We start from the raw sequence: 24,805 nt of genomic DNA, 5'->3' as shown, positions 1-24,805 counted from the left end.
GGTATTTCTCTCAAAACAAATAACTCACAAGTTCAATTTAAGCCTCGTAAATTAACCAAACACATTTACTATTCATGCAAGCAAAGGGAAATTTCGGACACAATATGATCCAATGAGTTCACTGAGGAGAAGGCAAGCATGAGGTAAACTTTAAACGGATAGGACTCGAGTGATTTTGATAATCTTAGCATACTATTTGTTTGCTCTGTGACTTTCGAATTTCGATTAGTAGATTAATACTAAGGATTGGGTTATTTGTACATTTTATAAATGTTAGGGTGTGATTTATACTCCTCTTTGACAATAACGCATGGGGGTCCCGCAAACGTTGAAACTTTGAGGACCAAATTGCACAAGTTGAGAAAGATAACAAAAGGACTTAAATTGCACAGAACAAAAGTTAGAGGATCAAACCCCACACACGTTGAAGCTTAGAAGACTGAAGTTGTCCTTAATGCTTTAGGTTACTAAACATATCATCTCGTCGGTTATGAAAAAAACTTACCATCATACTTTCTTGGTAATGACAAGATACCACGACTAGGCAAGGGAATAATCATAGGCAAGAGGTGCCCGGACAACGTGTGACTTTTGACCGGCTTCCTGAATGATAAAGGTCGTAGAACTGAACTGAGCAATGCATCGACCAAAGGGAAAGTTTTCCTGGTTTACGTACATGAAACTAAAATAGATGTCTTTTAGTGTAACACGCATTAGTTATATCGCTTTATAAACATTAATGATGCTTTTCGTAAATTCTAAATGGGGCGTGACACTCTTAGCCTAACTCACTCGAGGTATACATCGTCCATTTTGACCTATCCCATACTAAGCCTAATTTTGGCTTGTGGCAATGTATAAACAAACACTTTTCCAGAGGGTTATCGATCATTATAACGCACTCTCACCTAAGCACGCTTAACATTAGAGTAGCGATATAACTAATGCGCGTTATTTATAAAGCTCACAAATTAACATGAGTCTTATCTTTCATAGTTAGATGTAGTACTGCCCTCTACCCCCCTCGACTTGATTTTCTTTAGATTTAAGATTATATGCCCCACTTTTTGTCTTAGCACCCAACAGATTGTTGTCTTGACTCAGCTGAGGAATCTTCGATCGCTAGTCACAGAATTTTATCGTACGAGGATTCATTTTTACCCGTTGACTACTTCCATGCACATCCTATAAAGATGTAGCCATTTTCTTTCATCTTTCTCATATTTGAACCCTCCCACTTTAAGTATCAACACTTGAGCTCGTTGAAGATGTTGGAATTTTGGGTACAAATCCCTTGTAAAGTGAATAAGAGGTGTGGATGGAGGAGTCCTACATTGAATAGAAGAGAGATGGGAGATGGGTTTAAATAGTTGAGCCTCACAAATGGGTTTGGGCCCCAAGGGGCACCCCACTTTTGTGGAAGAGAGAGGACCTACGCCAAGCTGGGTCGGTTTCCCCGCGCGCGCCACAGCCGCTGGACGGACGGCTCGGGCTCGGGTTCCCGTCGGTTTTATTTTTTCCCGAATTTATTCTTTATGTTTCGAACAGATATGTCTGTTCGTAGGTTCGCTTGGTGACTCTTCATTTTCGTCCTTCTATATTCGAAATTCGCTTGGTGACTATTCATTCGCACATGACCGAACGAAACTCTTCGGTTATTAGCAACTGTTCATTCTGACTCTTCAATTTTAAAAAATAACATCCGTGAGAGAGTTATTCTCACAATTTTTTTCCGAAAGTCATATTGCTGCACTCTCATTCTTCATCGTTGTCATTTTTTTTGTGCGATTGTCTATGCAAAATTGTGTTCGAAGGATTCCTCTGAACACGTACCACTTCAGTGGAACGAGATCCATTCTATCCTGGGAGACGATTGTCCAATATCCTCGGGTACTGATTGAGGGGTCAAATTCGTCTTAAGGACACGACGTTACTTCGTTGGGCTCGGATCAACATTCTGTTTATTTATTTGTACTGCTTTCAGGTTAGTTTTCCTGATGTTTGATTTCAATTTCTGGTATACGAACTTAGCCGACAACAATCTTAAGACGAATTTCGTTGAAATTTTATTCTGTTTTCAATTATCTTCGGTTCTGTTCGTATAATGATTTGCATGGTCTGCGTATTCTTATGCGTTGTTCATTGAGTTTTTTCTGTCAAATATCTATATTGGCATTCGTTTAAGTCGAACCTTTGTTGTTCGTATACTTCTGAGTTAATACAAGTATTCTGTATAGTTCGTATGTTCCTTGTCATAGTTCGTATAGTATTTTTGTTGGGATTATTTTGTTATGTAGTTCGCTTAGTTTTTGACAAATTTCTATCACATCGTTCAATTCTGCTTGTGTCGAAATTCTATTACAATATTCATAAATTTCGTATTCAGAATACGATTCTGTTCATACATACATTCTGCTCCTGTTACAATTTTTCAATTCTGTTCGTGAACAAATTTTTCGTTTCTATTCATATTAAAAAAATTTCAATTCTGTTCATGAACAAACGATTCTGTTCGTAGTCATATATTTCCGATTCTGTTCGTGAATATGTTATGTTTTTGCATTTCAAAAATGGCTTCGACTTCGACTTCGGTCAACCCTATTCCGAATCACGGAGAAAAGCCAGAAAAGTTCAATGGTACGGATTTCAAGAGATGGCAACAAAAGATATTGTTCTATCTCACGACCTTGAACTTGGCTAGATTCCTCAATGAGGATGGTCCTAAATTGGACGTTGGAGAGACAAATAAAGAAAAGGTTGCTGCTGTAGATGCCTGGAAGCATTCTGACTTTCTGTGTCGCAACTATGTCCTCAACGGTCTGGACAATACTCTCTATAACGTCTATAGTCCGCTGAAAACGGCTAAGGAGTTATGGGATAGTCTGGACAAGAAATACAAAACTGAAGATGCCGGATTGAAGAAATTCATTGTCGGTAAATTTATGGACTTCAAGATGGTTGATTCAAAGGCCGTCTTAAGTCAGGTTCAAGAGCTTCAAGTGATTATGCATGATATTCATGCTGAAGGAATGACTCTAAGTGAGTCATTTCAAGTGGCTGCCTTCATTGAAAAACTGCCACCATCCTGGAGAGATTTCAAAAATTATCTCAAACACAAGAGAAAGGAGTTGTCACTTGAAGACTTGATTGTTCGTTGAGGATTGAGGAAGACAATAGGCTCTCTGAGAAGAAAGTTGGGAAGAGCCTAGAGGTTTCAAAGGCCAATGTTGTTGAAGAAGGATCGAAACCCAACAAGAAGAGGAAAATGCCTAGCAAGTCTGGAGAGGGATTCACCCAAGGCCTGAAGAAGTTCGTTGGCAAGTGCTTCAACTGTGGCAAGTCTGGACATCGAGCCAAAGACTGCAGAGTCAAGAAAAGACAGAAAACTCAGGCTAATGTGGTGGAAGAGATTTCCAATGGTGTTGATGATATCAATCTGACTGCTATGATATCCGAGTGTAATATGGTGGGAAACCCCAATGAGTGGTGGATTGATACCGGAGCAACTCGTCATATTTGTGCAAACAGATCGATGTTCTCATCCTACACAACTGTGGGGGGTGATGAAAAACTTTATATGGGTAATTCATCAACCTCTAAGGTTGAAGGTGTCGGAAAGATTGCTCTGAAGATGACATTTGGAAAGATTGTGACACTAAATAATGTTCTGCATGTGCTAGATGTTCGCAAGAATTTAGTGTCTAGATCTCTCCTTAGCAAGAATGGCTTCAAGTTGGTTTTTGTATTTGATAAGTTTGTAATCTCCAAAAATGAGATGTATATAGGAAAGGGTTATCTGAGTGATGGTTTGTTCAAGCTGAATGTAATAACTGTTGTAACCAAGGATGATTTGAATAAAGTTGCTTCTACTTATGTGCTTGAGTCTTTTAATATTTGGCATGCTAGAATAGGACACGTTAACTATAAGTTGATAAAGAAATTAATGAATATGGGACTGTTGCCGAAGTTTGACTGTCCAAGTGAGAAATGCCAAGTGTGTGTTGAATCTAAATTTTCTAAGCCTCCTTTCCATTCTGTAGATAATAGAGTTACAGAACCTTTAGATTTAATACACACAGATATATGCGATATGAAATCAATACCGTCAAGAGGTGGTAATAAGTATTTTATCATATTTATAGATGACTGTTCAAGGTATTGTTATGTTTATTTGCTTAGTAGCAAAGATGAGGCTGTGAATGCTTTTAGAACTTATAAATCTGAAGTTGAAACTCAGTTAAATAAGAAAATTAAAATGATAAGAAGTGATAAAGGAGGTGAATATGAATTTCCTTTTGAGGAAATTTGTACTGAGTTTGGTATCGTTCACCAAATAACTGCTCCTTATACACCATAATCAAATGGTGTGGCGGAAAGGAAAAATCGATCCCTAAAGGAAACAATGAATGCATTGTTGAACAGTTCTGGTTTACCGCAGAATTTGTGGGGGGAAGCTGTCTTAACAGCAAATTTTATTTTAAATAGAGTACCCCATAAAAAGACACAACAAGCTCCCTATGAGAAATGGAAAGGCAGAATGCCTAACTTGAATTATCTCAAAGTGTGGGGGTGTTTGGCTAAGGTTGCGGTTCCTAAGCCTAAAAAGGTTAAGATAGGACCAAAGACTGTTGACTGTGTTTTTATCGGATATGCTCAGAATAGCAATGCATACCGTTTTCTTGTTCACAAGTCAGAGATTCCAGATATACATGTTAATACGATCATTGAATCAAGGGACGCTTCGTTCTTTGAAAATATATTTCCGTATAACATAGTATATGAGCCAATTGATAATAATAAGAGGCCTCGAGATACTATATCTAGAAGTGATCCAATGGAGGATGAACCTAGACATAGTAAAAGACAAAGGACTTCCACGTCTTTTGGACCTGATTTCTTAACGTATATGTTAGAGAATGAGCCTCGAACATTTAAAGAAGCTGTGACATCGCCAGAAGCCCCGTTTCGGAAAGAAGCTATTAATAATGAAGTTGAATCCATCTTGTCAAACCATACTTGGGAATTGGTTGACCTTCCTCCTGGTAATAAGCCACTACAATGTAAGTGGATATTTAAGAAGAAAATGAAAGCAGATGGTACTATTGATAAGTATAAGGCTAGGCTTGTCGTAAAAGGTTACAGACAACGTGAAGGTCTGGATTATTTTGATACCTATTCACCTGTCACGAGAATTACATCTATACGGATGTTAATTGCTATAGCAGCCTTGTATAGACTTGAAATCCATCAAATGGATGTCAAAACAGCTTTTTTAAATGGGGATCTGGAAGAAGAAATATATTTGGAACAACCTGAAGGGTTTATTGTTCCAGGACAAGAGAAGAAAGTTTGTTGACTTATTAGGTCACTCTATGGCTTAAAACAAGCACTAAAATAATGGCATGCTAAATTCGACCAAGTCATGTTGTCGAATGGTTTCAAGATTAATGAGTGCGATAAATGTGTATATGTTAAGCAAACTCAGAATAGCTTTGCCATTTTATGTCTATATGTAGATGACATGCTTATAATGGGCAGTGATAGTGAGATTGTTAAGAAAATCAAATGCTTACTCGCAAGTAAATTTGATATGAAAAATATGGGGGTCGCAGATGTCATTTTAGGAATTAACATTCGTAAAACATATGAAGGACTATCTCTATCTCAATCCCATTACATTGAGAAGATTCTTGAAAAAAGCAAGAATTTAGGCATATCACCAGTAAGTACCCCGATAGATGTTAATTTACATCTTTCAAAGAATATTGGTGAAAGTAAGGCTCAAAATGAGTATGCTAGTATACTAGGCAGTTTAATGTATGTCATGAACTGTACTAGGCTGGACATAGCTTGTGAGGTTAGCAAGCTAAGTCGATTTACAGTTAGTCCAAATGAAAATCATTGGAAAGCTATGAAACGTTTATTGGGCTACTTAAAGCATACTCAAGATTATGCTTTGCATTACACAGAATATCCAGCGGTACTTGAAGGATACTGTGATGCAAATTGGATAACCGGCACTAAAGACACAAAATCGACAAGTGGATATGTATTCACATTTGGTGGGGCGGCAGTGTCTTGGAAATCATCCAAACAAACTTGTATTGCTAGATCCACTATGGAATCAGAATTTATTGCTTTGGATAAAGCCGGTGAAGAAGCAGAGTGGCTTCGAAATTTCTTGGAAGATATTCTGAATTGGCCTAAACCAGTGCCCGCTGTTTGTATACATTGTGACAGTCAAGCGGCAATACGAAGGGCAAGGAATGTCATGTATAACGGTAAGTCTCGACACATACGTCGAAGACATGACACAGTAAGACAACTTCTTTCTAGTGGAATTATCACCATTGACTATGTGAAGTCAAAAGATAATGTTGCGGATCCATTGACAAAAGGCCTAACTAGAGAGATGGTTGCGAAAACATCAAGGGAAATGGGTTTAAGGCCTATAAACAAGTCATCATAGCGGAAACCCTACCTAGTTGATTGGAGATCCCAAGATCTAAGTTCAAAGGGACAACTAAGTTATGAAGACAGTGTAGAGTACTGTCAAATTTTTGACTCATTCCCGGATGAAGATAGTACTAATATGTGAAGGTTAAGCAAAAGCTTTTAATGATTCTGAATTGAGTATGTGATATACTATATGTTCAGAAATCACCTATGTGAGTGTGAAGTGAGGGCCGCTTCTGTGAGAATTGAAAAGGCCGAATTCTCTAAAACACTCATGAGACCAGGCGGTGTTCATGGCCAAAACGAACACAACAGTGAGAACCAATTTTGTTCGAGAAACAGTTGTGTGATTTCTATTGTCTAGGCTTACACCAAAGGTCGACAGTTCAAAGACATCAAGTTTACTGATTGATCGAGTAAGTCCGATAGGTTTCACTAAGGAAAGTTCAAAGTCTCAAACTACTTATCCCGATGCAACGTTTTCTCATAGAATAATTGCACATTGCATCTCATGCATATATGAAGAGTCAGAAAAAAACTGAATCTCTTATTCATGTGGGGGATTGTTGGAATTTTGGGTACAAATCCCTTGTAAAGTGAATAAGAGGTGTGGATGGAGGAGTCCCACGTTGAATAGAAGAGAGATGGGAGATAGGTTTAAATAGTTGAGCCTCATAAATGAGTTTAGACCCCAAGGGGCACCCCGCTTTTGTGGAAGAAAGAGGACCTACGCCAAGCTGGGTCGGTTTCCCAGCGCGCCACCGCCGCCGTCCGTCCGGCCGGCTCGGCTCGGATCGGGCCGGGCCTAGGTTCCCGTCGGTTTTATTTTTTCCCGAATTTATTCTTTATGTTTCGAACAGATATGTCTATTCGTAGGTTCGAGTTCTACCATATGTCCGAGAGTGAGAGTAACCGAACCGAACGAAATTGTTCACTTGGTGACTCTTCATTTTCGTCCTTCTATATCCGAAATTCGCTTGGTGACTATTCATTCGCACATGACCGAATGAAACTCTTCGGTTATTAGCAACTGTTCATTCCGACTCTTCAATTTTAAAAAATAACATCCGTGAGAGAGTTATTCTCACAATTTTTTTTTTCCGAAAGTCATATTGCTGCACTCTCATTCTTCATCGTTGTCATTTTTTTTGTGCGATTGTCTATACAAAATTGCGTTCGAAGGAGTCCTCTGAACACGCACCACTTCAGAGGAACGAGATTCGTTCTATCCTAGGAGACGATTGTCCAATATCCTCGGGTACTGATTGAGGGGCCAAATTCGTCTTAAGGACACGACGTTACTTCGTTGGGCTCGGATCAACATTCTGTTTATTTATTTGTACTGCTTTCAGGTTAGTTTTCCTGACGTTTGATTTCAATTTCTGGTATACGAACTTAGCCGACAACAGAAGATATCCACAAGAATTGTTCTATTTCTTTCTCTTTATCACTCTTTATTACTTATAAAGAAAAAATGAACCTGTCTATGGTATTTTCTCTTTTCTCTTCATCGATTATTTGTCTGAATTTTGTGTAGGTTCCATGTTTGTATTAATTAATCTGTTCTTTTTCCAACTAAATGATTGTCATGTAGGAGACCAAGCCTGAATTTGTCGAGGGGAAAATGGATTGGAAGGGAAGAAAAGCTTTGAAATACAAGCATGGGGGGATGAGGGTTTCTTTGCTCATTCTAAGTAGGTATTAGTTTTACTTCAATTGTCACTGCTATGATTGTGGTCTTGTACGCAAGTAAACGGTTTTTGAGGACTTCTCAGAGTTTCACGTGTCGATTTCTGGACCGATGATAGTTGAGAGATTCCTATACCGTGTTTGTGTCACTATTCCCTTTTCGTCCAATTTGAACATCTCCTAAATGAAGGTACGTGAGCAATGACACATAATCCCTAGGGAGGACCAAATAGCAACTCATATTTGAGCATCCCACAATCATTTTCGAGTGTCAATGCTGTGCAATTGATGAATGAATTTGAACTGACTTGTATCATAATGATCTAAAGCAATATTGACCCTTTTTATTGTCTCATTTTGGCTTAAATTGCAAATCTGCATGGGTATTTGGCTTTGAGAGCTTGGCGACTTTGGCACTCGCTGTCAACTTGGTGGGATACTTCAAGGGAGTGATGCACTTTGAGCTAGCTGATGCAGCTGACCAGCTCACAAACTTCATGGGGACGCAGCCACCCTTGCCGACACTTTCATCGGCAGATTCAAGACCGTCCTCATTTCAGCCTCGATCGAATTCCTGGTACATATTTCCTGAATAATTCGTTTAACACAACATAGTAACTGAATTGGCAATTGGTTTCACTGGTGATCCTTGAACTTTGTTTTGACTCAAACAAATTATCTAGCATTAGGAAAGAACCTCAATAGACTATTAGTAGATCCCTGTTGGTCGCAAGTTCAAATCTTTGGCCATGTTGACACATTGACTCCTCCAGATTTTTAACTGACTCTAATTGTGAAGTATAGTGAAGCCCATTTATAGACTATGGATGAGTTCATGAACCCATCAAAGCTCTTGAGCAACTCAACTTTACTTAGGAATGCTCAAACAGGGACTCGCACTCCTAACAATCCAAGCTCACTATCTGAAGCTCCGACTGCTGCCATGCAACGTCTTCAATCTCACTTCCCACTGCAAATAAATCAGCGGCGGAAATGCTTCTCTCCTATTCCTTGGCCTACACTTGTTGGCCACCGGCAACGCGGGCATGAAGGCCTCCCTGCCAGACCATGGCACCGACCAATTCGACGAGAAAGATCCAAGGGAGGCGAGGGAGCTGTCGAGCTTCTTCAACTGCCTCTTGCTGTCTGTGTGCACCGGGGGGGCAGTGAGCCTGACGCTGGTTGTCTGGGGTCCAAGATAACAAAGGGTGGGACTGGGGGTTCGGCCTGTCTACCATTGCCATGATCTTGGCAATAATCATCTTCGCCGCGGGATTGCCGCTGCACCGGATTCAGATTGTTGAGAAATCGAGCGCCATCATCGAAATCATTCAGGTACGAGCTCATTATCTTCTTTCATATATGTATTTCACTCCAATTTTTGTTTTATCCTGATTTCGTTCTTTTGTTCAGGTATACGTAGCTGCAATATGTAAACGAGATCTTCAACTTCCTGAGGACCCAACAGAGCTTTATGAACTTGATAAAGACAGAGAAGCTGCCTTGGAAGCAGAATTTTTACCTCACACTGACAATTTCAGGTTGGTTCCAACGTTAGTGAGGAATAGCAATGTTATATTAGACATACTAAATGCAAAACTAATAAGCATACTGGTTCAACTGTTCTAGTTCAGAAAAAATGCTGAAATTATAGAAAACTCAGAAGTAATGACATTGAATATTGAGCAAAAAAAGGCAACTAAACTGCTTTGACGTTCCTCGTATTGCTTGTTAGGTTTCTTGACATAGCAGCCATTCAGACAACTTCTCCGGAGCAACATGGAGGTGGGAAAGCGCCGAATCAATGGGCGTTGTGCCGGGTCACACAAGTGGAGAATGCCAAGATCATAATAGGCGTGGTCCCTATCTTCTGTTGCACCGTCATCATGACCCTATGCCTTGCTCAGCTCCAAACCTTCTCCATCCAACAAAGCCTAACCATGGACACAAGCATCACTAGCACCTTCCACATTCCGCCCGCCTCCCCCCCATCATCCCGATCACCTTCTTGATCGTCATCATCCTGGTTTATGACCCAGTCTTTGTACCCTTGCACGCAAGCTCATGGGCCACCCGGCCGGCATCACGCACCTGCAGCGCATTGGGGTTGGCCTGGTCCTGTCCTCTATGTCGATGGCCGTGGCTGCAGCTAGTCATGGCCACGGGCCGGTTTCGGCACGGAACCGGCCCGGTCAAACCCGGGCCCAGCCCGTTGACCGGGCCCAGCCCGTTGACCGGGCCCGCGGTTCGGAACCAGAACCGGCCCGTGGCCTACGGGCCCAGTTCCGGTTCCAGCAATTTTGGAACCGGCCAGGAACCGGCGGTTCCGGGCCCGGTTCCAAAAAAAAAATTAAATAAATTTTTTTAAAAAAAAACCTGCAGCAGGGCCTGCTGCGGCCCGTTGCCAGGGCAACCTTTGCAGGCTGCCTTGGAAACGGGCAAAAATAAAAAATAATAATAATAATAAAAAGAAAAATAAAAAGATAACCGGAACTTCTCCTGCTCTCTCCCTCTCTCTAGCCTCTACTGTGACTGATGTGGCGCGGATGCAGCGCCGATGGAGTTAATCCCCGGCGATAGCGGCGACGAAGGAGCTGCTAGCGCCGGCCGGTCGATCGCCGTCGCGATGCGCGGATGCGAGGAGCCTTCGAGAGACCGAGACGACGCCCAGGTCCGGAAGTCCTTCCCTCCCTCCCTCTCTCTCTCTTCAGAGTCCAAACCACAACGAACCGAACGAAGCATCGAAACTCAGGAGCGCGCAAGCGCGAGAGAATCCACGGCAGCTCCGCCGGTGATGTGACGATCCGGCGAGCGGGAAAGAGAGCGCGCGAGCGCGAGAGAATCCACGGCAGCTCCGCCAGCGATGTGACGATCCGGCGAGCGGGAAAGAGAGCGCGCGAGGGAGGAGCAGCAGAAGAAGAAGAAGAAGAAGATCCGACGTGCCGTCCCGCCGCCAGATTCGATGCACCCGTACAATCGGCTCCCGAGCAGCAGACACTCCAGGTTCGGAACCAGCCGGAACCGACAGGAACCGGAACCGGAACTGACCCGGAACTGGCCGGTTCCAAACCGGAACCGGAACCGCCAGGGGCACCTAAAATTTTTTTTTGATTTTTTGTGGGCACCTAAAAAAATTTAAATTTCACTCAAACTGGGTGGCCACATGTATTCTAAGCCATTCTGTGAAGTTTTGAAATTTTTGATATTTTGATATTTTGAACTTTTTTTTACACCTAAAAAAATTGAAATTTCACTCAAACTGGGTGGCCACAGGTATTCTAAGCCAAAAATGCATTCGATAATAGCGCGCCAATTCTATTTCCGCAATAAAGATAGTCCGAGCTCAATTGCAAAATGCTTAACCTACAATGCATGATATTCGAGGCAAAATCTAGTACATTTTTTTAAATCCTCAAATAGAAAGAACAGAAATTCCAAAATAACATATCATTACAAGAAGACCTGGTACCAAATCCTCAATTACACATAATACGAATCCTACAATACAACATTATATTACAAAAGGCAAAAAAAGCAAATAATCCTCGAATAATAATAATGGAAGTACAATACAATAGTGGAAAACCGAATTTCATGGAATCTCCGGCATATGATTATCCCTAGCCATTTTATTGGCAATACGTTTCCTGATAATGTTCAGCTCGTTTCCCTCTTCAGTCGTCACTATATCATCTGTACCCTATTCAGTAGCTTCACACACATAATCTGGATCTCCATATATGGACAAATGCTTATCCATCCTATCTTGCTCAATGATGTAGTTATGAATCGCACAGCATGCAATTACAATCTGTGTTTGTGTTTCAAATTTAAATGGAGGCATATGTCTCAAAACAAAAAAAAACGATTCTTCAAAGCCGCAAAGGATCTCTCAATGATATTCCTTAATGACGAATGCCTGTGGTTGAACAATTCCTTTGCTGTTGTTGGTCCCCCACTTCGTCGAAATTCTGGTATATGATACCGTTCGCCTTTAAATGGTGTTAAAAATCCTGGACTTGAAGCATAACCAGAATCGACGGCGTAGTATTTGCCTGCAACAAAGTATTCATGGATTGATCATGACATGCAATCCTAGCAAACTCATAAACACAAATACTCGTTATATATCAAAGTAGCACCTGCGGGTGGTCGAGGAAACTGTAGGTGATGTGTGTCAAGTGCGGTCGATAACACCCGGCAATCGTTCGTTGATCCTTCCCAACCAGCATACACAAAAGTAAATCGCATATCAAAGGAACACACACAGCACGTTCTGAGTAGTTGTGCCTTTTCTACCTCTAAATCGTGTTTGCATACGTTCAGGTACGGTAGCATGAATATGGGTGCCATCCATAGCGCCTATGCACCCATGTCATTTAATTAAATACATACATTAGACAAGATTGTGAGCAAAACTAACCAAATGGTGCAAGGAAATGTACGAAAAACGTACATTGAAGTAACGATTAAACTTTGGCTCAATCCGAATTTCTTCTGGGACGACATCAAATGAAGGAGGTACGATAATCTCCTTCGCCAATTCCAAAACAGCTTTCAACACCGCACCAAAGTACTTGCTGACAGTCTCTCCTGAACGTTGGAATCTCTCACATACAGCTCTGTTGGAGTTCTTGTGACAAATCATTAATAAAAACATGGCAACCTGTTCATCTACCCTAACATATCGACTGTCTGCCAACCAACCTCTTGACTTGAGCAAACCACAAAGGTTAAGAAAAACATGTCTCTCCATTCTAAATGCTTCGTATACTTTATCCGAATGTCCATGAAGAAGCTCGCTAACCCATTCGGGTCCTGTCAATACACTATCCCTAATACGTTATGTCCTGTGCATGGACCTACGCAACCAAGCAGTAGACAACCATACCAACAATATATTCAACTCATCCTCATCAAAGTCTTGTTCACCTGATAGAATTGTTTCACTTGATGCTACTTGATCATTAGACCAGCTACTTTGATCCCCTTCCATATTACCTAGACCGTCATGCGAAAGAAGAAGACAAACTCAACATGTCAGTTGGGAAGCCAATACATTTGAACTGATATGTTGGGAATTTAATACCACTCGACAGATAATTATGGAATTCAATCACATTAAAGCAAAGTCTCAACATCATCACAAATGCATAGGAATAAAGACAAGTCAATGTCTGAAATACATAGGTGAAAAGCCGAAATGAACTCAAACATAAAACGGCATACTATAGCCCAACAACTACTCAATAGCCCAACTACTCATCCATAGACTCAATAAAGGCAACTCTCATTTCGGGAAGACATGTCAGGAAGCCCTCTCTCCAAGAGGCATTAATGACAGCACGGTTCATAGCTTTGATGTAAAGAACCTTGTCGAAGTCATGTATGGCAGCTACAGAGTAAGGGACCACAGGTGTTGAGGACTGTGAGGTAACGGAAGCACTTGATGTTTAAACCGTCTTAGCTTTGATCATCTCTTGAATGGCTTTGCAAGTTGCGTCAAATGAATGTGAACTGCTCTTTCTCCTTCTCTTGGCATTTGGAGTCCTATCCAACCTGTGGCTTTCTGGAGGTGGGCTCGCCGGCACGTTAAATTGTTCCACATTAGCTTGAGTTTCGAAAAACTGTTCTGATTCGCTTAGGTCGACATGAACATCATTGTCACCACCACCACCACCACCACCACTATCACCTGTACCCTCCAACGGCGCCACGCCTTGCGCATTTCCTATTGCAAACTCCCCAGTGGCATATGTATCCCCAGACACAACACAAAGCTGTGAATATAAAGGAAATCCGTCCTTCCTGAACTTGGCCCATTCAGTATTAGCCTGCGCCATTTTCAAAATAATATCAGGCAGTACTCAACCTTTTATAAATCTTACATTTGAGGTTTCAGCAATAAGAGGACCTAAGTAAGTAACATCACCTTGATGTGATTTGCCCAGACAGTTTCATCGTCCACGACAACCCTCTTGCTTTCATCGTCCCATCCAAATCCCATTGTTGAAAGCAGCTTCTTGAAACTACCATATTGTCTCTTCAGTTTCTATGCCTTGTTCTTGAACTGTGGTAGACTAAAGCGAAGTCTTGTTTGTTTATTAAATTCTCCCTCAATGTTAATCCACCCTACTCTGTTGTAGGTACATGATGTGCGATTTCCCTTTTTTACCTCATTCACCATCAGACTTGCAAACAATTCGGTCAACGACTCAGTCCACTTTGCCATGTACATGTCTTTGGAGGATTCCATTTATGTAAAATCGAAGAAATTTCAGGGGCAAATGCTGGTAATGGCGATTCAACAAACAAACAATAATTAAACAGAGGAGCACATCTACAAAAGACAACATAAATTGTACCTGAGCAAAGAATTTCACACCCTAAAGTAGCCTTGTTAGAGCAGGAAGAGTCTTAATTCACGGGTTCTTCCTCAATTGCATTGATGGGACTTAGTATGTGAATGTAAGTAAAACTGCTATTGTAAATGGTCCAGAGCTCCAGAAATAGTCATTACCTTGAGAGATGCGGGAATAGTCAGTATAGATGAACTAAGGCACATATCAAAGCAAGAGCACAACAAATCTTGAGGGCTAACAGGAGAAGAAACTTGATACTTAAACAGCCTATTATGAGCTGCCGTACAATCTCTAGTATCTAAGCTCGTGTGCATAAGAATGTCAGAAACATATTATAAGCAAAGATAAGAAAGTGCCTCAAGGAACAATTTTTGACTCTACAAAACCATAAATAAGCAATGACTGAATGAATGGAGCAGTTAAACTGTGATAAGAACCAAAATCTTCTTGTGGTGTGATAGCTATTTTAACTATTTTCAGTGCAGCAAAGAGATCAGAATTCCAATGTATTAAATCCAAAAGGCAATGCATGGAGCGGCGAGGCACTTGGACTTTCAAATTCAAATTCTGCTTGGAACAAGTGTGGCTCAGATATGACTAGGGAAAAGTAGAATACCACGAAAGACACTTGTTAAGATCTTTTGTAACATAGGACATGGAATAATATCATGTAAATTCAAAGAATTTAACATATGAATAGCTGATGCTCAGGTAAAGATATAGAAGGGAAGAACTATGCCTCTTTCAAGACATAAATTACATGAAAAGTACACATGTAAATAGACCGGGGATCAATTTTGTAAGGGACTAAGCTGGTAGACAAATACCACAGAATCAGACAAGCAAGGAAGCAGAAGAAGGCAGCTTCTTAGAAGAGTGTAGTCCCTGGCAAGAATGTATCGCTCCTAAGAAGTCAGTTCCATTAGATAAACCAATAGGCTGTAGCATCATTGACTAGATTTATGTTCTTCCATTTATTAAATCAGAAGAGCTGGAACAAGACAGATGAATCACCCTTAGTCAGTCAAAAAACAATAAAAAGGAATCTCTTTTGTATTGTCGTACTAAATAATGCAAACAGATACATAAAATTTCAATTAAAAAGAAGAATCAAACATAAAAAGCAACTCAGAGTGATCTCTTCATAATGAGCCACATTGCTCTTAGATAGTCACCCATAAAAGAGACAGTGACACTATAATGAATCCTCATCCCAAAAGTGAGATGACTCGGACCAGAACATCTAAATGAGTTAACCTAAAAAGACTAAACTTAGTCTACTGGCCACAAAGAAAAAGAACAGAATAATGCTTTCCCCATTGCCATGACAAGCAATCTATAATAGACAGACGATACATAATCAAAACGAACTAATTTAACCAATCCATAGAAGAAGAACTTCCCTAAGAATGACCGAAATGTGAAGAAATGCAAAAGCAACGGAGATGATTGTGAGACCCAGGCCTAAGACCGAGAGTTTTCAACATGGGGATCTTAATTCTAGCCTCAAGAGCATAAGGTCAACCAGACCCAACACAAGAAATTCTCATTCCCAGAGAGAGAGAGCTTCATACGAATTACCTTTTGCATAAGACCGAAGAGTAGCCAGAGTCGGAGATGGACATGATTTTGAGCTTCTGTCGTTCTTTCTGCTCTGTGTTCGTGTTAAGGCGGAGTGATACTTGGGTGGGAAGATCCGCTGCAAGTCAAAGGAGAGCGCTACGTTAGGAATGGAGAGTTCTCGCCAGACCGCTCCGCGGCGTCTCGTTCCTTCGATTCCGACTCGATCGAGCAAGATTCGCGCGGGCCGCGTGCCCTAAACGGACAGCCGCATTGCGCACCGCCGATTGCACCGAAGGAAAAAGCTAACGAGAGAAGGAATCGAAGACTCACGAGCCCCTTTGAAAAAACGGAGACGGCAGAGATGGAGGGCCAAATCGATCGTCGCCCCGTGTAGTGGCGGTTTCGGTGCTGTCGCGAGGAGGGAAGGGCGCGGCGGCGGTTCCGGTGCAGTCGCAAGGAGGGCAGGATGCGGCAGCGGTTCCGAGGAAGGATGCGGCGACGGTTCCGGTGCAGTCGCAAGGAGGGAAGGAGGGCATGAAGAGTAAAACGAAACTGAAGAGTTGAAGGAGAAGCCAGAATACATCCCGGAAGCAGAGAAGCTACTTTTTGTAGCTTCTTTTTTTCGGTGAAAAACGCATTCTGAATGCGAGAATGCATTCTGGAACTAAAAAAAGAATGTGTTTTTACCAAACGAATTTTTTGTCCAGAATGCATTCCGGAAATTTTTTAACAAACGTCATTCTGTTCCGGAATGCATTCCGTAGCAGAAATTTTGCTCCGGAATGCATTCCATGCGCACCCTTAATTCTGCAATATCTGTGGTTTCTTTAACAATCGTACTGAACTGTACTTTCCGCCGTTGATCTAAATCACAACACCTGCATACATTCAGTTCGTTAGCCACATAACCACATAGCAAATTTCTTTCACTTAGAACCTTCAGGCTTCTCTCGCTAATGTGCCCCAAACGCATATGCCACAATTCAGACTCTCGAACAGATGCATCCAACGTCTCCGCAGCGAATTCCGTCACTGTCTCACCTTGAAGCTCATACAGGCCGCTATGCTTGATTCCTTTCATTATCACCAAGGCACCTCGAAGAACTTTCAGAACTCCACCTTCTGAAGAATACCGACACCCGGTTGAATCCAGGGCACTCAAGGAAATCAGATTTTTCTTCAACTCTGGAACATGCCTCACTCCAGTCAATGTCCACACAATACCATCATGCATTCTAATTCTGACATCACCAACACTAATAACATCGCATTCAGCCTTGTTCCCCAACTGCACTTTACTACTATCCGTGCACTGATAAGTAGTAAACCAGTTCATGTTTGGTGTAGCGTGAAAAGAACAATCAGAATCCATAATCCATCCGCCAAACGACGAATTATCAATGACAAACAAGACATAATCAGCATTATCCGAATTACCATCAGCTATAGCTGCAACATCATCCGCAGGATCAACTCTAATTCCTTTACCCTTGTCGTTTTTCAGCTTAAGGCAATCCCTTCTAATATGCCCCTTCTTGCTACAGCTCCAACAGATAATACCACCAGTCCTAGACTGACTTCGTCTATTCGAGTTCATACTACTTCTGCTAACACGTGTACCAGTTCTTCCTCTATTTTCACCTACTAAAGCAGCAGATACATGTTCGCCAGATTCTCTTCTACGGATGTCCTTACTCAGAATTAAATCTCGAACACCATCAAACGTCAAACTTGTTGACCCAGAGGAATTACTAATAGCAGTAACAGTAGTATTCAAACTATCAGGCAATGAGGATAATAAAATCAAAGCACGTACCTCATCTTCAAAGTCAATCTCAACTGAACTCAATTGAATAACGATCATATTGAATTCATTAATATGATCAGCAACTGATGCACCTTCGCTAATCTTCAAATTAAACAGATGTCGCATCAAATAGACCTTGTTGATCGTAGAGGGCTTCTCGTACATGTCCGATAGGGCTTTCATCAAACCCGCAGTGGTTGTCTCTTTCACGATGTTAAACGCAACGTTACGTGCCAACGTCAATCGAATAACACCCAAAGCTCGTCTATCCAGCAATTCCCAATCAGCTTGCTTCATCGTCTCTGGCTTCTCCCCAGACAAGGGCAAGTGCAATTTCATCTGATATAGATGATCCTCAATCTGCATCTTCCAGAAACCAAAGTCTTTCCCATCAAATCTATCGATTCTCACTTTTCCTTTTTCTGTCGTCATCGATTCGCTTCAACTCAGCCAAGTCTAGCTCTGATACCAATTGTTACGGAAGCCAAGCGATCGAACAATCAAATTGACAAAATAAGAAAATAAATTGGACACCAGATTTACGTGGTTCGGTCGTAATGACCTACGTCCACGGGGAGAGCAGCACGGAATTCCACTATAGATCAAGCGATACAATTGAGATTACAACCACACTCGAGTCACTCAAACACTCTAAGTGTTTCCCAAGCCCCAATTACACCGAATAACTCACGCAGTGTTTAGCCTCAATTCCTCACGAAATAATCTCTCAAACTTGCGAAAGAATTACTCACAAATCTTATCACAAGATTTAATCGCTACAAACACTTGAACTCTTGGTATAATTTCACGAACAAAATCACGAACCCACTGCCAAGCACTCACTTAGAAAGGGCGCTTCAAGACTCACGATCAACTGTTGTCGTGCCAATCTTGCGGCAAAAGAACAACCCTTATATGGCCCAAGAAGTGAACGCAAGGTGGCCGACTCTAGCTTGGAAAGGGATTCCATGCAATCCTAATGGGATGCGGTCAACAAAGTCAACTTTCCTATTCTTTTCTTGGGAAAATTTCATTTTGGTACCCAAAGTGGGGGCCTTTTCTCAATTTGGTATCCAAAGTGGACATAGTCTCAAATTGGTACCCAAAGTGCCAATTCAGTCTCAATTTGGTACCCAAAGTGCCCATTCAGTCTCAATTTGGTATCTGAGTTCGCCGGCCGGTCAAATGCTCACCGGCTGGCAAGAAATTTACTGTTCCGGCTACCAGAACAGTATTTTTTTTTTCTTTTTAATTTTTTTCTTTCTTTTTTCCTTTTTCTATTTTTTTTTTTCCTTTTCCTTTTTTTTTCCTCTCTTCTCTCCGCCGGCCATAGCTATGGCCGGCGGAGGTCGCCGGCGTCGGGCGAGGGCGGGCGCGAGGTCCAACCCTTGCCAAATCCGGCGAGGGCGAAGGTTGCCTTTGCCGGATCTTGCGAGGGTCGCCCTCGCCTGTGTCGGGCGAGGGCGGTCCTCGCCTGGGCTGGCGAGGGTCACCCTCGCCTGCGTCGGGTGAAGGCCGCCCTCGCCTGGGCGGGCGAGCGCCGACCCTCGCCAGATCCGGCGATGGCGAGGGTTGCCCTCGCCGGATCTGGCGAGGGTCGCCCTCGCCGACGTCGGGCGAGGGCGGCCCTCGCCTGGGCTGGCGAAGGTCGCCCTCGCCTGCGTCGGGCGAGGGCGAGGGAGAAGTCGATGAAGATGGTGCTGGACTCACTGGCCTTCATCGCATCGATCTCCGCCGAGTAGTAAGGAGGTCCTGTCGAGTTCAAATCCAGCGTAAAGCTGCGCAATGTTGTTCCCTCATCGTGAATCGACAGACGCAAGCAGAGACCGTTTCCATCGGAAGGGAGATGGGGAAGGGGAAGGGGTTATCTCTTGAGGAAGTCGAGGAAGACATCCTCGACCTAGACGGCCTTGCGGTCGACGAAGTACGAGTCCATGTCCGCACCGGAACGATGACTTCTCCTTCTGCACAGCGGTTTCCTTCCGAGGGTTTGGAACGGAGGAAGAAGGTCCGGCAAGGGTCGGCCCTCGCCCGACGCAGGTGAGGGCGACCCTCGCCAGATTCGGCGAGGGCGACCCTCACTAGATCCGGCGAGGGTCGGCCCTCGCTCGCCCAGGCGAGGGCGGCCCTCGCCCGACGCCGGCAACCTCCGCCGGCCACCGTGGCCGGCGGAGGGAAGAGAGGAAAAAAAAGGAAAAGGAAAAGGAAAAGGAAAAGAAAAACAAACAAAAAAAGGAAAAAGAAAAAAAATTAAAAAGTAAAAAAAATACTGTTCCGGTAGCCGGAACAGTAAATTTCTTACCGGCCGGTGAGCATTTGACCGGCCGGCGAACCCAGGTACCAAATTGAGACTGAATGGGCACTTTGGGTACCAATTTGAGACTATGTCCACTTTAAGTACCAAATTGAGAAAAAACCCCCACTTTGAGTACCAAAATGAAATTTTCCCTTGAATGACCGACTCATGAAATTTGCCACATGTCCATAATTTCCTTTCTTTCATGATCAGAAGCCCAACGTCCACACGGAAATAAAATCGACCACGACTCATAAAAGAAAGTTTCCGTATTTTGCATTGCACTATTCCGAACTCGCACAGGAAGTCCAAATTTCGGACTTTCCTTTTCTATTTTCTTTGCATCAAAGCAAAACGAGAAATATTCAATTCGGAATATTCAAACCTCCACAAATAATAATTAATCTCGGGTCAGGTTTCGTCTATTGGGCTCAAACTCGAGACATATTTTAACACATCTTGCGTCGAATAAGTTTTATCATTCTAGTTATATATATATAAAAGATCTTTATGCAATAGATATATAATGTGCACTACTCTGAAGTATCACAAATCACTCTATGTTTTGTTGCTTCTGTTCATTCTCTTAAACAATCTTTTGGGCTTAGTGTTATGAATGAATCGTCGGATCGTCGATTGTTATTTTCATTGACGGATGACTTCTGTGGCTTGTTATGAGGATTGTTCCTCGATGTTGTTGGTGTTGATGATATTTGTTAATTTAGTTTATGGATGTTGGAGACTCGTTGGGCATTTTCCTCAATGATGTTAGGGTTGGTTGTGGACTTCTTGTTCTTGTGACATTGAAATGTGTTTTGTGAGGACTATTTTACATGATAGATGATTAGATTATTGTATTGCACGTTATTTTGTTATATCATAACAGGTTTTTGATTTGTTATGACATCGTTATAGGTTTTTTCTTCTTTTTTTCACTTTTTTAGTTTGGGCAATTTGGGGTTCAGCTGCATCAACCTCGTATGTGAAAGATTCCACGCAGTAAGTACCTATGAAAGTGTTCTTGGTACTACAGCTTTCTCCGGTTGTTGAGTGTGGTGCCTAAAAAATTATTCCCTGAGAAATTGGATGAATTCTAATGGGAATTCATCCACTGATATTGCCGTTGTTACCGCAGGCACCATTTGGCAGGCACCATTTGGAATATGTCCAAGAGCCTTATCGACGAGTTCATATTTTTTTTTCTTTTTCGTATTTCGTTGTGTTTATGCGCCTAAAACAGGGGGGCTAGGTGTATTTCTCTACTTCTCTTGTCATTATTTACATCGGCCTCTCTATGGGCTCCATGTGATAGTTCCCTTCTTCTAAAGGGTCGCTCTTAAGGCGCAAATAATAACAATTCTGTTTCCTGAAATAAATATTTGGCTAGAAATAGATTTTTCTATTTATATTCCCCGGATGACTTTCTAAACAGAGACGTGCGTTTGATAACGACATAAAATTTATCTTCCTGGAACATAAATTCGTTTGATAGGCCTTCTTAAATATCTCCCTCTTACGCTCTTTTCCATTCATCGACGGGCGGCGGCGGCCGGCGGGGTGGCGGTGGTGGCCAGCCAACGGAGGGAGGCGAGGGCGAGCGATGAGAAAAGTTTTTATTTCTCTTTGTTCCAAAAACAGAAAAGTAGAAAGTTTTTATTTCTCCTTTCTGTTCCAAACCTATTTCTTGACTAAAAATTTGTTCCGGAAATAGAAAAATGAAATTGCGCTACCAAACGGATTTCTGTTCTAAACCTGTTCTCGGGAACAGAAAAATAGATCTGGCCAGAAATAAAATGGTTATCATGCACGCCCTTAATGTCTAGGCCTTTTTGGGTTAATGCCAGATCGAGGATAGTTACTATCCTCCATCTTCCTCGAAGAGGGTGTTTTGGTTGTTCGATCGTAATGATTCCTTTCAGGAGATGCCCCATGTTCTTGGTGCTAGAGCTTTATCCGGTTGGTGAGTGTGGTGCGCAATAAGTTTTTTAATTTATTCCCTGAGAAATTGGGATGAATTCTATTGGGAGTTCATCCATTGATATGGCCGTTGTTCCCACAGGCACCATTTGGAATTTCTCTAGGAGCCCTATCGACGAGGTTTCTTGCATTCATCCTTTGGTTTTCAGAGGCATCGACGAGTCTTCTGACGTAGTTCTGAGAATGCTATCGATGATTCTTTGCCTTTCAAAAATTGGCTGTAAGGTTCGAGCCACTCATCCAGCTAGTTTGTCAGTCATGGGATTATCAGCCCTCCGACGACTCGATGAATCCTCGTTGTTAACTTCTCAACATGTTGATCGACATGGTTAATGATTTGACATTTTGTTTCTTTTACCATGATGCCAGAGTACAGCTTCATCGAGGCAGTGTGTTCAATTTGAGGTTTTATCTTGAATCTCTAAAATGATCCGAGTGAATCGATCAAAGGGATCTTCTTGCATACTTCCAGCAGCAGACTTTTGCTGGGTTAGGATTGAACTACAGATTAATTAAGCGGTTGGCTTTAGATTTCTGAAGCCTAGACACACTTCTAGTAATTTGGCAAGACATTCTATTCTCCCATTGTGGACACCAAAACGACGTGTTATGTGAAATTTTGCAGTGTTGTGGTTGTCTAGAAACTCAATGGTTTAAATTAGTGATTAAAGTTCGGTTGAGGTTGATTGACGGCCAATTAAATTGTTAAGTTCAACTTCGAATCAAATGTAAATGGATTCTTATATGTCTTAAAGCCTCAAGGACGTAGCAAAACTCGAATTACTAATGATGCACAGACTGTAGATTGAAAACAATAAGGAAATTGCATGAAATTTTATTGAATCAAAACAGATGACATACATTCTTGGAGGCCATGCTTGCTCGATAATATAATAAAAATGAGTTGGCATGCTGATGTGACAGAAAATGGGAAATGATGCTAACATGGTGCCAAATGAGTGCCCGAGATTAGCAAAAGACAAGCTCGGAAAAGAAAGAAACTCTAATTTGACAATATGAGTTACAGTGGGTAAACGAAGCACTTGATTGCCCAAATCAAGAAACTTAGGGAACTTGATTACACAAACTAAAGCGGAAAGTCAACGCCAGCAATCCACTCTTTTTGAGGACCAAATTTGCACATATTGAGAAAGATAACAAAAGGGGCTTGATTGCACAGAGCAAAAGTTAAGAGGACCAAATCTCACAAATGCTGAAACTCAAAAGATTTAAGTTGTATTTTATTCTTTAGGAAACTGGACATACCATCTTGTCGCTTATGTAAAAGACGTACCATCACAGTCTCTTGGTAACAACGAGGAACCACGACGAGACAGGGGAATGATCGTAGGCAAGAGGTGCGTGAACAACGTGTGGCTCCTAATAGACTTCCAGAATAATAAAGGGAGAAGAAATGTACTAAGAAATGCATCGAGCAAAGGGAGCTGTCCTAGCATATGTACGAGAAACTAAAATAGACCCAAAAGAGACATCTTTTGGTGTAACGGGCATTAGCTAGCATTGCAACTCCAATGTTAAGTATGCTTAGGTGAGAGTGCGTTATAAAGATGGATAACTTTATGAAAAAATGCTTATCAATACATCGCCACAAGTCAAAGTTAGGGTCAGTATGGGATAGGTCCCGCTCCATTAAAAAATTTATGACAAGCACATTAATGTTCATAAAGCTCAGGATCTGCTCAAAATGAATTATTGGCATGCACAAATTGACAATTAGTCGTATCTTTGATAGTGAGATGTTGAATTGCCCTCTACAACTTGACTTGATTTTGTTTAGATTCAAGATCATATGCCCCACTTTTTGTCTTAGTCGTATCTTTGTTGTCGGGACTCGGCTGAGGAATCATCGATCGGTGCTCACAAAGTTTTATTGGATGCACTCGGTTGGGGATTCATCGATTGTTACTCACAAAGATTCATTTTTGTGAATCTTCAAATGTGAATCCTCCCTCTTCAAGTATCTACACTTGAGCTCGTTAAAGAGATCCACAAGAATTGTTCTATTTCTTTCGCTTTATTCCTGTTTTTACTGATAAAGAAAAGATGAACCTATCTATGGTATTTTTCTCTTTTCTCTTCATAAATTTGTGTAGGTTTCATCTTTGTCTTTGTTATTCTGTTCTTTATCCACCTAAATGCTGTCATGCAGGAGACCAAGACTGAATTTGTCGAGGGGAAGGTGGATTGGAAGGGAAGACAAGCTTTGAAGCACAAGCATGGTGGGATGAGGGTTTCTTTGCTCATTCTAGGTAGGTACTAATTTTACTTCGATTGTCACTGCTATGATCGTTACGCCAGTAAAAGGATTTTAGGACCTCTTAGAGTTTCACGTGTCGATTTCTGGACCGATGATAGTCGAGAGGTTCCTACACCGTGTTTATCTCACTAATCCCTGATCGTCTAATTTGAACATCTCCCAGAGGTAGGCGAGCAATGACACATGATCCTTAGGGATGACTGAATAGCAACTCGTAATTGAGCATCCCACAAGCATTTTCGAGTGTCAATGCTGTGCAATCACAGTACCTAATTGATGAATGAATTTGAATTGACTTGTATCATAATGATCTAAAGCAATTTTGACCCTATTTTATTGTCTCATTTTGGCTTAAATTGCAAATTCTGCAGGGGCAC

The 24,805-nt window shown here is 41.7% G+C and overlaps 1 pseudogene; it reads left to right on the top strand.

Annotated features, from left to right (window-relative positions):
• The first annotated feature begins 8,044 nt into the window (after window positions 1-8,044).
• On the top strand, window positions 8,045-10,945 carry LOC130140566 (protein NRT1/ PTR FAMILY 4.5-like; annotated as a pseudogene).
• Window positions 10,946-24,805: the final 13,860 nt, after the last annotated feature.

The sequence above is a fragment of the Syzygium oleosum genome, unplaced genomic scaffold (assembly GCF_021117445.2).
Source record: "Syzygium oleosum isolate NSW1041296 unplaced genomic scaffold, Sole_v2.1 Sole_v2.01, whole genome shotgun sequence".
Lineage (NCBI taxonomy): Eukaryota > Viridiplantae > Streptophyta > Magnoliopsida > Myrtales > Myrtaceae > Syzygium > Syzygium oleosum.
The sequence above is the reverse complement of the archived record's forward strand: the minus strand, read 5'-3'. Positions and strand labels throughout refer to the sequence as shown.